The sequence below is a fragment of the Lathamus discolor genome, chromosome 1, assembly GCF_037157495.1.
Source record: "Lathamus discolor isolate bLatDis1 chromosome 1, bLatDis1.hap1, whole genome shotgun sequence".
Lineage (NCBI taxonomy): Eukaryota > Metazoa > Chordata > Aves > Psittaciformes > Psittacidae > Lathamus > Lathamus discolor.
In genome coordinates this window covers 130601640-130615798 of record NC_088884.1, presented here as the reverse complement: position 1 = coordinate 130615798, position 14159 = coordinate 130601640, and positions in this window count along the sequence as shown.

Genomic DNA, 14159 nt, shown 5'->3' with positions numbered 1-14159 from the left:
CAAGTTGCTGCTGCAGAACGTTTTATTACCTTGATTTTGTGACAAGATACATATTCATATTCTGTTTTAAAGACAGACTTTAGCAATCTAAATGATACCAACATTGGCATACTAATTAGAAAACAACAATTTTACATGGAAATGTTTATCACAGCCCTATGCTTATATGAGAAACATCCTCCACTTACAGAATTATGATGTCTCATTAATGATAGCTGGCTGGTCATAATGAGGTTCAACAAAAAGAAAAGTGAACCAAAACTCTGGAAAACTCTGCTTTACTAACAAGTGCCACTCATAAGTAATTCGGCCTCAAGGATGAAATATACTTTAGAGGGTTAAGCAGAAAGGAAATAAATTACATGTTACTTTAACTAAATTTAAACAATCTACCTGGACTTATGCAAAACACTTGCCACTGTCCCGCACAATATCTTTGTCTCTAAACTGTAAAAGCATGGATTTGACAGACAGACTGCTCACTGAATAAGGAATTGGCTGGATGGTTGCATTCAAAGAGTTGTGGTCAATGGCTTGATGTTGGGGTGGAGACCAGTGATGAGTGCTGCTCCTAAGGGGTCGGTGCTGGGACTGGTGCTGATTAACATCTTTGTCAGTGACATGGACAGTGGGATTGAGTGTGCCCTAAGCAAGTCTGCCCATGACACCAAGCTGTGTGGTTCGGTTGATACGCTGGAGGGAAGGAATGCCATCCAGAAGGACCTTGACGCACTTGTGAGGTGGGCTGATGCCAACCTTATGAAGTTCAACCATGCCAAGTGCAAGGTCCTACACCTGGGTCAGAGCAATCCCAGGCCGAGCTACAGGTTGGACAGAGAAGAGATTCAGAGCAGCCCTGCGGAGAAGGACTTGGGAGTGTTGGTCGATGAGAAACTCAACATGAGCCGGAAAGAGAGTGTGGGTGAAAGCTGGATGGCTGTTCTGTGTGAACAATGTCACAAGAGATATCACCCACCGGTGGGTAACTTGAATAGGCAAGATCGGTGTCTGCCTGTTTTGAAGCTGCACAATCAGTGCTGCAGTTCTGAAAGGCAGAACCAGTACATCTTTCTGGCTAGGGACTGGAGATGATGCTGGATGGTAATGAAATATTGAATAATCCCAGAAGAAGGCGGAGTATGGGTAGAGGGAGCAAAGCAAATGAACATTATCTTTTATTCTGCGAAGTTCTCAGTATAGGTATTGTGTAATCACCATGCTGATCCCTGATCAACTGTCATCAGAAGAAGACTAAAGAAAAGAGATCTTAGGATTGTTTCAGAATGCCCAGAGCAGAAAGGAGATGGAGCCTGTTCCTAGCGCTGCAATGGGGGGTGAGGGGTGTCTTGTCAGCACTGTAGGGACAAGTTTAAGAGGATGTGAGCAGGGAGGATAATCACAGCACTCTGGCAGGTGGGGAGGCACTGCAATAGAAAGGATGACCTGCACAGAGTGGGTTACTGCCAGATGGCTCCCAGCTGGGGGACTTAAGGAGACTGTGATGTGGCCTAATCAAATGCCTGGCACCTTTTCTCCCTACAGTGTCCAGAAAGACAACCCTCACTGCCAGTGATGCAAAGGATCGGGAATGATAAGACTGCCTTTTACAAATACAGTCTGGGCAGTGCAGGTAATTCTTTTTCCTGGCTTTCTCTCAGTGATATTACCTTGAATATGAGGAAATTAAGGAGAAAAATTGCTACGAGCTTTGTAGGCCCTTTATCGCTTTAATCTCCTCTCCTCTCTGCTTTCTATTTTCCTGTCTGTTGTCATCCATCTCTGGGGAGGCAGTGACCAAGTTAAGCTAAACAACAATTTAGATTTGTTTGAGGTTGATTTGATTTCTGTTTTCAAAAGCTGTCTGAAATTGTCTAAATGCATTATTTTAACCAGGATTAAATTTTCTATGCAAATTCTGTCACCACCACAAGTAGAATTCAACACAGATCTATGGGATTTAGGGAAGGGAAAAAATACCCAGCATGTCTATGGGGTGGAAAAGTAAACTATATGAATTCTGTGATTCCCTTTAGAAGGACGTGAGGAAAGGGCAAAAAAGACTGCATTCTGGAGCATGTTCATGGTGTCTGTTAAGGTTTAGTGTTGCAAGAATCTCTTAAGTTACCGGTTGCGCCTTCTGCATGGGTAGTGCAGAGCCTGCAAGTGCTGTTTGTGTTAAGTTGTATTGATTGCCTTGTGTATAATTTAATAAAGTTGAAGCCTGCTTTCTTCCCTCGCAGCTATACACTGCATCTGTCCTTGTTGGAGAGTTCCCATGGCAATCGTGGGCTGGATTTTTATTAGTTTGATTTACTTGATAAATAAATAGAAAAATAAAACAAGATAATTACTCAGCAATGAATAGCTACCATATGAACACAGTGAAAACTACACCAAAGGCTACTGGCAACAGATAACACTTCTAGTTTAAAAGTAGTGCAGAGATTCCCAATGTAAATTTTTTGACCTTCATTGGCCTTTCCTCCATTAGGTGTCAGGCTCTGTAGCTTACCTAAGTTTCATTGCATACAATGAATGAAGTCTCACCTGGCTTCTCATGTTCATACCATTGTTCTTTAAGCAGTGGCAGCAGCCTTCTCGCTCTCATACTATTCAGTCTGAAAAGTTACATGTGTGGGGAAGAAACTTCCCTTTTTTCTCCCTGGAGAAGCAGTAGGAAAACCTGTGCTAATAAACCAAACATCTATTCTTCAGCTAAGGTTTGCTCTCCCAGCAGACTATTACATGAACACACAGGTGGGCTGCTAACACCCCCAACTTACTCAGGAAGCCAGCACTGCTGGGGGATGTGGGGATCTGGCTGGGTTCCTGATAACCTTGGGGCAGAGGCGTGACAGTGCAGCTTCTTTTATGGAAGAACAAGAGAGGACTAGTCTGCAGATTACTTGGAGGACCAAAAGAGTTTGGTAGTAGCTCGTAAGGAAATCACATCTGATGCTTAAAATATAGAAGCATATTTTACAATGTGGTTTGGGTCGATTTTCAACTTGCTGTTCATAAACTTTGGAGCCTAGCAGGAGCCTAGGCTCCTGCTATAGTGTCACAGCATTTGGTGCAGCACAGAATGAAAGAGTTGTAAATGCAGCAGTGCATTCAACACTGATAACAGAATTTGTCTTGGGCTTCCCCAGGTACTTGCTCTAAGCTCTGGAAGCTGCTGATAGCTAACAGTTGCCTGGCCACTCCAACAAGCAGCACCAGCAGAGAACTAGAGAAAGACCCCCGAACCCCTGGGATGAGAGGTGTAGAGCAGAAGCAACTGTTTCTGAACAGAATTAGTCCAGGGCTGTTTCTGCTGACTGCAGGGTATTTATTTTTTCAGTCAAGAACCATTTAAAACCTTAAACTTCAAATAAATTAACAGGACAAGAGAAGTATTTCTTCTGAATGTTCAACGCTCTGCTGATCAGAATGTGCTATGCAGGATGCACCCAGTGGTGTTCAAGCAGCATACTAAGCTAGGCTTATAATCAGAAGTAGATACTGTTATCCCTTTGAAGATCTCCTTTTTCTCCAGAGTATCTCACCAAGTGCGAAACTTCCTAAGAGCATCTGCTGAATGGCTTAAGACATGCCTGAGTATGAAAAGCTTCTAAACTGATGTTTGGAATCCAGCTTCAGTGCTCATTGAAAGGCAGCTGCAATACAAACTAACATGTGAGGCTCTTATAGGGAACTGTTTCAAATCTCATTTCCATGAGAATTACCTCACTGCTTAAGTCTTCCACCAGTGTTGGTGGAAATGTTTTTAAAATTAGTGTTAAGACATCAGTGCCTTTGTGGTGAAATTTGTCATTCTGAGAAGATTCCCACAATGGCAGCCTATTCCCACCATTAGACTTGTAGAAACTGGGAAAGCTGGGATCTGTTTCTTGACTCTGATCCTGGCCTGCAACTCCTACCATCTCTGTAAAATGTGGATAAAGATTGGTTTCTTTTGTACAATGTTATGAGCACTTCAAAGAGCGATGTTTAAAAAAACCCTACATTTTATTAAGAACCTCTGTTGTTCTCACCGCCTCCTCTCCCCTGTGGTGTGAAATATTGCAAGACCTGCAGGCTTGGAAGGTGCATAGACTCTCTCAAGAGCCTTTTGCTGCTGTTTCTGAGGCCAGCTTGCCTAGTGGGAGCACTGAGCTGTGGGCCAGTAATTGTATAATTTCACTCTAGGAAACTTTTCACTTCTGTCTAGGGTAATATAATACCCTGGACAGGTACTACTCTAGATTTATTACGACCTGAATCAGAAGCTTGGGAGGCAGAAGAGTGAACAGTTTCACCTTGGCTTTCCCCAGCAGAGTAGTAAGAGAATATGTCCAAAAATAAACAGGAAGAAAACTCTAGATGGTGCTTCTCAGTCTGAGGAATTAGTAACTGCTTTCTCTGGACAGGCAGATTATCAAGAAACCATTAACAAGATTTGTTTGCTGCTTCTATAAGCATGTGGGGTGCAGGTCTTCTCAAGCATTTGCAAAGCACTTGAGGGAAAAGCTTGGTGTCCTGGAGATGGGGAGAAAGGATTCTGCCCCTCTGCCACTCCCACAGAGGCTTAAGATGGCTTGGGAATGACAAGCAGAAGTTTGTAACTCTGGTTAGCTGGTGGGGACAGCCCTGCACATCTCAGATCTGGTCTTCAGCCCATACCTATTCTTTTACCTTGCAGAGATATATTAGGGATAGAAGGCAGTTGCCCGAGGGGCAGATGGAGAGGAGGTTCTGTATGGTACATGACTGCTTGCAAGACCAGGGCTTTGAGCCTTCTCCCTTGCTCTACCACTTATGACATTGCGTCCTCTGTGCTTCACTGAGGTACAGAGGCTTTCTTCCTCCTTGCTGCTGGTGTTTTATTTAATCAGCATTCTCTTATTTATCTAGTATTTTCTTTTCTTCTTGTTTTCCACTTTGCTTTCCTTCTCCTATTCAGGACCTGATCCTGCTCCACCCTGTTCAGGCTGTATGTGTCACCAGTGCCAGGACACTGCTTTTGCAGCTGACCTGCACCATAACGTAGGCTTGGTACCTACACCACAGCATGAGATTGAGTAGTGTTTTTTGCTCTTGCCAGACAAGTCCCTGAAGCAAATTCTCAGGGCAAGGTCTTTTGAGGTCCCAAGCCTGCAATATGGTGCAGAGAAACTGCTCCCCCAAGCACTGATGTCAAGAGTCAGTCTGGGCAGTGAGCAAAGGTGGGTGGCTTTCTGCCTCCTCCAGCTCCCCTTTTATGTGCAAGAGCCTTCTGGTCTGGAAGCCAGTACAAAGCCAAAGTTACGCTGTTTGGGCCATCCTCTCTACAGCCTCTGCCTTTCCTCCCTATTAAAAATATACTCATACCACCCATCATACAAGCACTTTTGTGGTGGGGGTACTGAGCTGGGGTATACTTGACCAATGTACTGTTCAGGTTAACTGATAGTTATGGGAGATTTTTACTATCATATGCAGTTGATTTTTTTTGTTTTGTTTTTAAACTCCTAACCCTATATGATCCAGGAATTTCAGTGGAAGGCTTGTCATATCCTAACTGGTCTTACAAATTTTGTACAGTACAAATGTTTTGGCAATGGAACCACTTTGATCAAAGGTTGTATAAATCCCATTAGTCACAGCAGCTGAACCCATGTGAATGCTCTGATGAGGCTTGTATCATCTGAATTCCTACAGTACCATTACAACTTGTACCTTCTATGTACAGATAGGCTTTTATTTGAGCATCTCTTGGCTGCATGGTGGGCTAAGGCATGGTGTGATTTGATGCAATGTGTGGGCTGCAAGATCCAGGCTCATCAGCCTTTCTTAACTACGGGCTGTCAGCTCCACATCTCCCTTTTGTCAGCTTGTGTCACATCCATAGCGTTTTGGTTGAATATTTCTTGCCTGCTTGGACTGAGAAAAGAAACAGGACTCAGGAAAACAAATGGGTTTTGAGCTGCAGTGATTTATTGCACACACCAAGGGGAACAAGTAAATGCAAATCCCTTATTTCAGGTTTCTGTTTAATAACCCCAAGCCAGCCACTTTGAGGGCACTATTCTCTTTCTTGGGTTCCTGAACTCATTTGGCCTTGTGCCTCTCAGCACCCCATGGGGTATGTCTTAATAGGCCTGAAAGGTATGGCTTGCTGTGACTTGATTTTATTTACATTTATGTAAATATCACCATGTTTATTTTAAAATGACTGAACTTCTGCAGTTGCTGCTCTGGGGTGGTAAAGATTGCTGAAAGGACAGTTATGTTCCTATCCTTTAAATTGGGAAGATCTCGCTTAAAATCATGCTGTTTGCCACTGTTTACTTTCTGAGCTCGTCCAGTGAAACTGTACTGGTCTGTTGTCTGGTCTGTACTGGTCTCCTGCTTTTATTTGTAACTAGTTGAGCAACTCTGGTTAGATTTCCAGTGACAGAAATGATAGCTATCATTTCTTGATATTATGAAAAAATACAGTGCCAACAAAAAATTAAACTTTGAAGTACATTTTCTTTCATTTAAGTGAAAATCCTGAATCTTGTAAGGACTCTTCCAGATCCCTGTGTGTCTAACATCAGAGCTCCATCTTAAAAGGACAACTTGACTAGCCAGAAAAAGGAGCTCTAAGGCACTACAGGTGTAATGAGATAAGTCAGTTTCTGCCTTATTGTGTAGTGCTGGTCAGGAATTTTCTGTCAAAATGTTTTTATTTTCTCTAGTCAGGAGCCACTTATTTGACAGCTGTTAGTGGAAATGTACCTATCAGTTTTGGCAGGCCAGTATTCTCATGCAGGAGAAGGAATCTATGGACTTGGGCAGACACCTGTCTGTGGAGCATCTTGCTTACCATGGTGCAGCCAGCAGCCCTGCCTGGGTCCTTGGAGACTGCTTCCAGTGCTCTGCTGTCCTGGAGACTTAAACTGCCATCTCTAATAGCACAGACGGGGAGAGCTCCAGGATGCTACCGCTTTCTCAATCTCGACAATTCTGTTTTGTGTTTAACTAAGCAGAGAGGAAGCTCTAAGCCAGAAAGGAAGCAGGTAACTGAAAGTGTTACAGGACAGCTGTTTAAACTGATTCTAGTCAGTGACATTCTATCCTTGCCTCCCCTCCACAACAAGCCTGGCTGCATGGTCCTATCCTTTCACTTGGGTCCATAGTCATGCTTGTCTCATGCTGCCTGGAAGCATACCAGACAGCTAAAATCCACAGAGAAGGAATCCCAGAGGAGGAGGGCATTTAGGTACTCAGAGTGGCTCACAACAGAATCAGATGTAGCTAAGTGCTAGCACGAGTGATGGGAAGCTTTGGCTGGGAAGAGGTGGGAGAAAGGTATACAACTATCCCTTTGGACAATAGCAGCCCAATAGAATAGTTTAGCTATAGCCTTGCTCGGTACCCTGATTTCTGAGCCTTACCCGGAATGTATATAGCTGTATATATATATATTTGTTTTATTTATTACATTCAGTCTCAGACAGATGAACCGCTGCTGCCAGTAACCAGGTGGTTAGCATGTGAGCTGAAAACATAATGCTCAGACTCAGATTCTGGGTTGTAAACTCATATGCACCAGCAGGATGCCCTAATCAACAAGCAAATGGCTACTTTGGGATATCTTGCTTTCTCTCCAGTGATTTCTCCCTGTGGAAGAACATAGAGATAGCTAGGTTTCATCCAGGTGTGGAATCGGGAGGTCCAACTTCTACATGGCCTATGCCTACCTCTTTGCTCCCTTGTGTACAGCAACCCTCCTCCTCTGTCTTATTGCTGTTATGCTGCTGTCAAACTAAGCTAAAAAGCCTTGTAAGACCAGGAAACTTGCAGAGCTGGCAAATGGATCTGCATATGTGCTTCCCCGGAGGTTTCAGTCCCAGGAGCGGGGTGCAGCTGGCCTTGCCTGGAGCCAGTAGAGCCCATTCAGCAAGACTGCATCTAACACCTTATTTGCAGCATGTCCTGTCCGCCACCAGCTGAAAACCACTGTGCTGGGGACATCTGGTATGAGCTGAAGTCTGTGCCTCCCAGCACACAATGAGTTCAGTGGGATTACTTGTATGCATAAGGCTGGCTGATGCTGCCATTTTAAATGTATCTTTTCTTAAACTTAGCTAAGTGAGATTTTCTTATTCAAGATAGCCTACACGTGAAGCTGCTTGCAAGCGCAGGGTGCAAATGACCACTGAGCTGCTGGGGAAGGTAGCAGGTATTTTAACTGGCTCGCTGCTAATTATTGCTTCAGTAAACAACAGCTGTTCAGATGCAGCTCAGCTTCTTGCTTTGAAAAGATTACAGTGCCCGAACTGTAGGCTGGTATTATTGAAAAAAGAAAAAAAAAGTTATAATCATTTCACTCCCCTACTGCTACAGATTTTATGGGCCTTGTAGTGCGCTGTTATGTCAGGCATATTAATTGCTAGTGAGTCGATGTTAAGCAAATGAAACAGCTTTGTGCAGGGTTTGGACACTTGGTTATAGACAGTTTAACAGCAGTCTTCTGGAGACACTCTGCATCCCTCTCAGATTATTTTTCAGCACTAGAGGAATGGCTCTTTCAAAGCAACTATAAAATGAACCATTGCTGCCATGCAATAGCAGTAATAAGCTGTTAAGGTACGTGGCAAAGCATGAGGTCAGAGGCAGTATATTCTTCCAGCCACCCAAGAAGTGTTATAGCAACTAATTAGTGCACCTCCTTCAGAGGCTATTGCAACAGGAAGAAAGAAAGGTGGAAAAGTGCAAGGGGGGGGGGGGTCCCACTGTTACTATTTGCTCATCAGACGAGGGAGTTGTTGGCATTAACTTAGCAGAGGGTGAAGGCCTGACCCAGCACAGCACTGAGTGTCACCAATATGCTCTTGGCACTGAAAAGAAAAATAGCCCTGCTCTCTACACCATGCGGTTCCTGATCTGCTTTCTTCCTGAGGAGCAGGATTTACAGGGGCATCTGCCTTGATTTATCGAGGAGCAGAAACTACAAACTGACTTTCAAGGCAAACACACACACGTGCTTTGCTGCACAATACCAGACCATGCCCTTCCCTTCTGCCCTCCCATCCCAGGCAGCTGTTGCCCTGCAGAGGCTGGCTGAGCTATCTGCCCAGCGCTGGTATAAGGCTGCGGCAGTGCCATAGCTGCAGCCAGCCACCAGCTACCGTGGGGCTGCCGCCAGCCACAGCACATCCCCTCCAGCTAAGCTGACAAACAGGCCGCCCTTTGCTTGAAGCAGTTGGTCTCCACGCTGTTGCATTTCACTGGCTGCAGATGAAAGCCATCTGTAAATACCTTTTGTGCAGTTAAAAACAAAAACGCCCCATGTATTTTACTAAATGCATATACCAGCAGCCAAGCTGGCACCCTTTGATTTCATTTAAAAAGGAACAAGGTGGTTTCAGGCAGCTGTTCTTCTGTGGGTGCAATGAGTTAGGCTGAATTGGCAGCGAAAGGGACCTGCTTTAGCATGGCAGAGGAGGACTCGCCATTGTAGCTGTGCCAGGCAGCAGGGGCTAGGGAGCGCGCAGGGCAGCGCTGCTGGGCTATGCACTGTGGGGTCCTGCTCTGGAGCACCTGCCACCTCCTCCGCAAGGCTGCGGGTATGGCGTCGTACAGGGGAACAGGCAAGGGCGCAGGACACAGCACAGGGCCTAGCAAGATGTGCCACGTTGCCTGCGCCACTTGGGTCAGCCAGGCGCCATGCTGCAGATCGACATAAGGTGCTGCTCTAGGGGACACGGCCTCTTGAGGCAGTATTTATGTACTTATTTACTGCTAGAACCCGGCCTCCTGAGCCGCACCGTGGGGGAACACTAACAGCCTGCATCCCGGGAGCCATTAAAATGGCGGCCACGACCCCCGCTCGCTGGGGCTGTCAGGAGCCGGTTGCTGCCGTCCCGCCCCTGCCCGCCAGGGGGCACGCGAGCCACGGCTCTGAGAGAACCGGGCGGAGGGCGCTGTGTCCCGGCGGCGGCCCCGGGCCGAAGGGGCAAGGTAAGCAGCCCCAGCCCCCTGCCCGAGGCCGGGCTGCTGCGTCTGAGGGCTCGGGGGGGTGTCTGGGCCTCGCTGCAGCCCCGCTCCCTGATGGCGCGGGATCAAGCCGCTACGAGAGCCCGGACACCGTGTCGGGCCGCCGTGCCTGAGCAGGTAGCGGCACGCCCGCGGGTGGGAGCGCCCTTTAATCTCTTCGTTTAAGCCTGAGCTTCGTGGTGAGGTGCGGCAGGACCCGGGAGGGAGCAGTTTCCTCTCCTTGGGTACGGCAGGGCCGGGAGCTTGGTGGTCCCCTCCCTCCGGGTGCCAGCACGGCGAGCCCGCCTTGGAGACGCTGGAGGCAGCGGCTCCCCGTTTGCACCGGGTGATGACTCGATACTGTCCCCCCTTCACCGGAGCCGACAGAGCATGAAACACCGGGGAGGGGAGAGTCGGTAACTGAGGGCAGTGCGCGCTCAGGGCAAAGTGCAGTCAGTCACTGCTGGTGCTGACAAGGCTGTGTTGGTTTTGGCTTTTTTTTAACCTAAACACTTGCCTCTGGATGCCTTGGAGACATAAACATGCAGGCATACTGGCTCATAGTATGCTCCTGAAATGGTTTTAATAGTGAGGTTAGTTTTAGTTAGGTTTAATAATCAGCTCCTACGAAAAGTAATAGAACAGCACATCTCTGCTGTGGAAACCATAGGATGTTTTTAAAATGCCTCAGCCTTGCACTGTCTGTTTAAAAACTCAGGCCTTTGAGAGTAATCTGTGTTGGCTTTGGTCTGTGTCAAATTAATTCGCGTATTTCAGGGTTGGAAAAGGAGCAGGGAGGGGATAAGGAGAAGACGAACCCAAATCCTCCGGCCTAGTGGCTAAATGGACTTGTGCCATCATCTGGTTTAAACTCCCGTCACTAGCATCCGTTACATGTAATTCCAATAGCCACCTATTTTGCCAAAAGCTTCTGAAAGCTACTTCTATAGTCTGTTCATGAAGCAGAGCTCACCTCCTGTGTGGTTTTTGTTTTGTGGGTTTTGGGGTTTTGAGTTTTTCTTTTGTACCCAATTCCTAATGTGAATTTTATCACAACTGCATTCCCACCCACTGCCTCTTCCCTCCTCCTCCATTTAGAAACATTCTCTTACAATGTGGGATTTTTTTTCTGTGAAGGCACTTTGAGTCTATTGTCATGGCACTCTTGCGCATCATTTTTTGGGGGTGTGTGCATGAGATGTTTAAGTCTCTCCCTGCAAGATGTGTGGTTTTTTTTGCCAAGCCTCAGATTTATGTGTGATGTCTCCTTGTGCTCTCTCTCTAGGGTTTAAACAGCATCTTCACAATGCATGCACCAGGACTGCAGGGTTGGTGGTGCCATATGCAGAGATAACATTGCCTTCCTATTTCCTTTGTTTAACAAGGCCAGTAATCTCATTAAGCTTCTCCACCCCTCTGAGCTCTTCATTGCTGCCATTATTGTACTGGAATCTCACAATGAGTTATTTATCTATTATGTGCTCCTCATTCTTTCCAGTCACTGCTTTCTTGTAGGCGGCTACATACCTTTCATAGCAAGATTTGCATTTCTTATTCTGAGATATTTTACTTCTGGAGTTGCCTGTATTAAAATGCATTTTGTTTGAATGGGCTCACTTCAGCGAGTGATCCATATTGTTCTGTATGACTGCTCTGTCCTAGCCATTATTTGCCACTCCATTAATTTTTGTCATCTGCAGATGTTGGCATCACTAATTTTTTTATATGTGTTTCCCCAGCATTGTGGGAAATGGTGACTAGCACCTGGTCCTGCTACTATGATCTCCTCAGCCCATTTTTCCCCCAGTTTTTGTCACCAAACACTGGATGCACTTGCATGTAGGTATTCTGAGATTTGACTTCTTAACTGATTCCTTTCCGCATACTGTTGTGTGTGGGTTTTTTAATTGTTTTTAATTGATGTAAGGTTAATTGGTTCATTAGATGGCCATACCTGTAATTTTTAAGTGATTAAAATTTCCTGTTTTAAAATGACTCCTGGGCTTGGAATGTGGAAATACTTTATTGCATTGGGATAAAAATTTCCCGCGTGCTTCTGTAATGCATGGCGCTCGCCCTGCTGTCTCAGACAGCTTAAGTGTGATTGAGTAACTAGAGCCGGTTGAAACATGTTGTCGCCTTCCAGCCTCATTCTTAGTTTCTGAATTTCCTCCTTTTCCTTCTGAATCCCAGAAGGTTTTATTAAGACAGCTTTGTGGGAACCATTAACTCTAAGCTGCATAATTATGTTAACTGTGAGCTTTGACTTACAGTAGAAAAAAAAAAAGAAAAAAGCATACATCTCTAGAAATTTATATTCCTCAATGACAAAATTTTAACTTGGTAAATGAAAAGGTTTACACAATTTACCTAGGAAGTTATAGTAATTAACAGCAAGAGAGTTTACCTGCAGAACTACTGAATGCAATAAAGTAGGTTCTGTGAAAACATGGCACTCTAATAAGCTGCCATGTTATTATGCTTGTTCTTCACCTTCAAATTGCACATGACACTCTCACGTATTTAAAGAAAGAGATGGTGTTGCTGTTTAGCTTGCTTTGTCTAGAAGCAGGGACCAATATTTAGCATATTTATCTTTATTTAGGGCTGTCTTTTATGTCATCCTTGCACAGCTCAGAATTGCATGCATTTGTGGTGCTAGAAATCAGGACAGAGTGAGGTTTTTCCCTTTTTTTTTTTTTTTTTTAAATAAAGCATGTATACAAAGAATAGCCCAGTTAAGATAATCCTCATGCCAGTATTAGTGTGGTACTGTGTGACTTCACTCTCACTGTTGTATTTTAGCCCACCTAAAGAGAGGCCATCTCACTTTCCGTCTCCCTCCCCTGCCATCCCCAGCCTATCGGTTACTAAAGCAGGGCAGACTATGCTCCTGCACCAGACTGCATGTTCTTGTTCCTCTGTTACCCTCACAGTGCCAACTGCACTAGCTAATATTATATCTTGTGATTAGGAGGGGCATAAGGGAAAAAAAACCCTTTCCCATCATCTTTTCGCCCTGAAAGGCCTAAGATATTTTTAGTGATCTGCAACAAACACTCAGGTGTCTAGGATGTACGAACAGATTTTGGTGGTGCACTTAAGTGCTGGCACCTGTCTTTATGCTACTCCTGCCAAAAAATGGGCTGAGGAGGAGAAGCAGGACCTTATCTATTATTAATGTTTTGCCTTTTTTATAGTTCTGGCTTAGGCACCCACACAGTTAAATTTGCCTCATATGTCTCTCTGCCACCAAGCTAAAAACTTAAGAGAAAAAAATTAGTCTTAAGCTCTGTCCATCAGCATGACATCTACAGACCATGTGTTCCTTTTCTCTCAGAGGGAAAAAACTGGCACCTACCCATCAATTAACTGGTTTTCATTTTGGTTCCTTTTTTTTTGTTTTGCTTGTTTTTTTTTTTTTTTTTTAATTTTTTTTTTTTATCACTGAGTCCTAGCAATTTGTGTGTGCAGTCAAAGATCAATTTAATTGTATAAGCATTGCATATTTAGTCCTTAGCACTAATTGGTTGTAGATGAGAAGCTGATCAGTCTGGTTGGTTCGGATGTGGCTTGCAGTTAGGGGTATGATTTCACTGTGCCTGTGCTGTTCAGTTTATGCTGTGTGATGCTCTGCTTTGGCTTATTTTTAACCCTGGCAGCTTCTAGTAAGTGTCAAATAAGCAGCTTCTAATAAGCTGCTTAGAAGCCATTTCTAGTAAGTGTCTTCACTTTGGGTTTCCCATCCCCAAAATTACACACTAGTCTCTTCTTTTTCTTCAAAGGTCTCAAGCTACGTATAGCTGTAGCTCGCCACTCTGGAGTTAGTAGTAAACCAAGGTATTAATGCTTCTAGAAGATTTGTTTTTCCTTTTTTTTTTTTTTTTTTTGTCTGAAAAGAGAACTCAACCATTTTGTCATCTCAGATTCTCTGTGAATCTTACAGACAGTCATTTTTAACTGTTATTTTATGCAGTGCTTTTCTTCTACCATCTTTCAGCCATCACTTTAAAAGTGCTCCTGAAAGGCAGTAGAGGTAACTGGCATTTCCCCCAGCCCCAGTCTCTTACTGTGTGGTTTGTGCGGGGTTTTTTTTTTTTGTTTTGTTTTTTTTGTCTGGGTTTTTTTTTTTTAAATAACAAAATTAGGCCACAGTTAGCTAAACAGAGTGA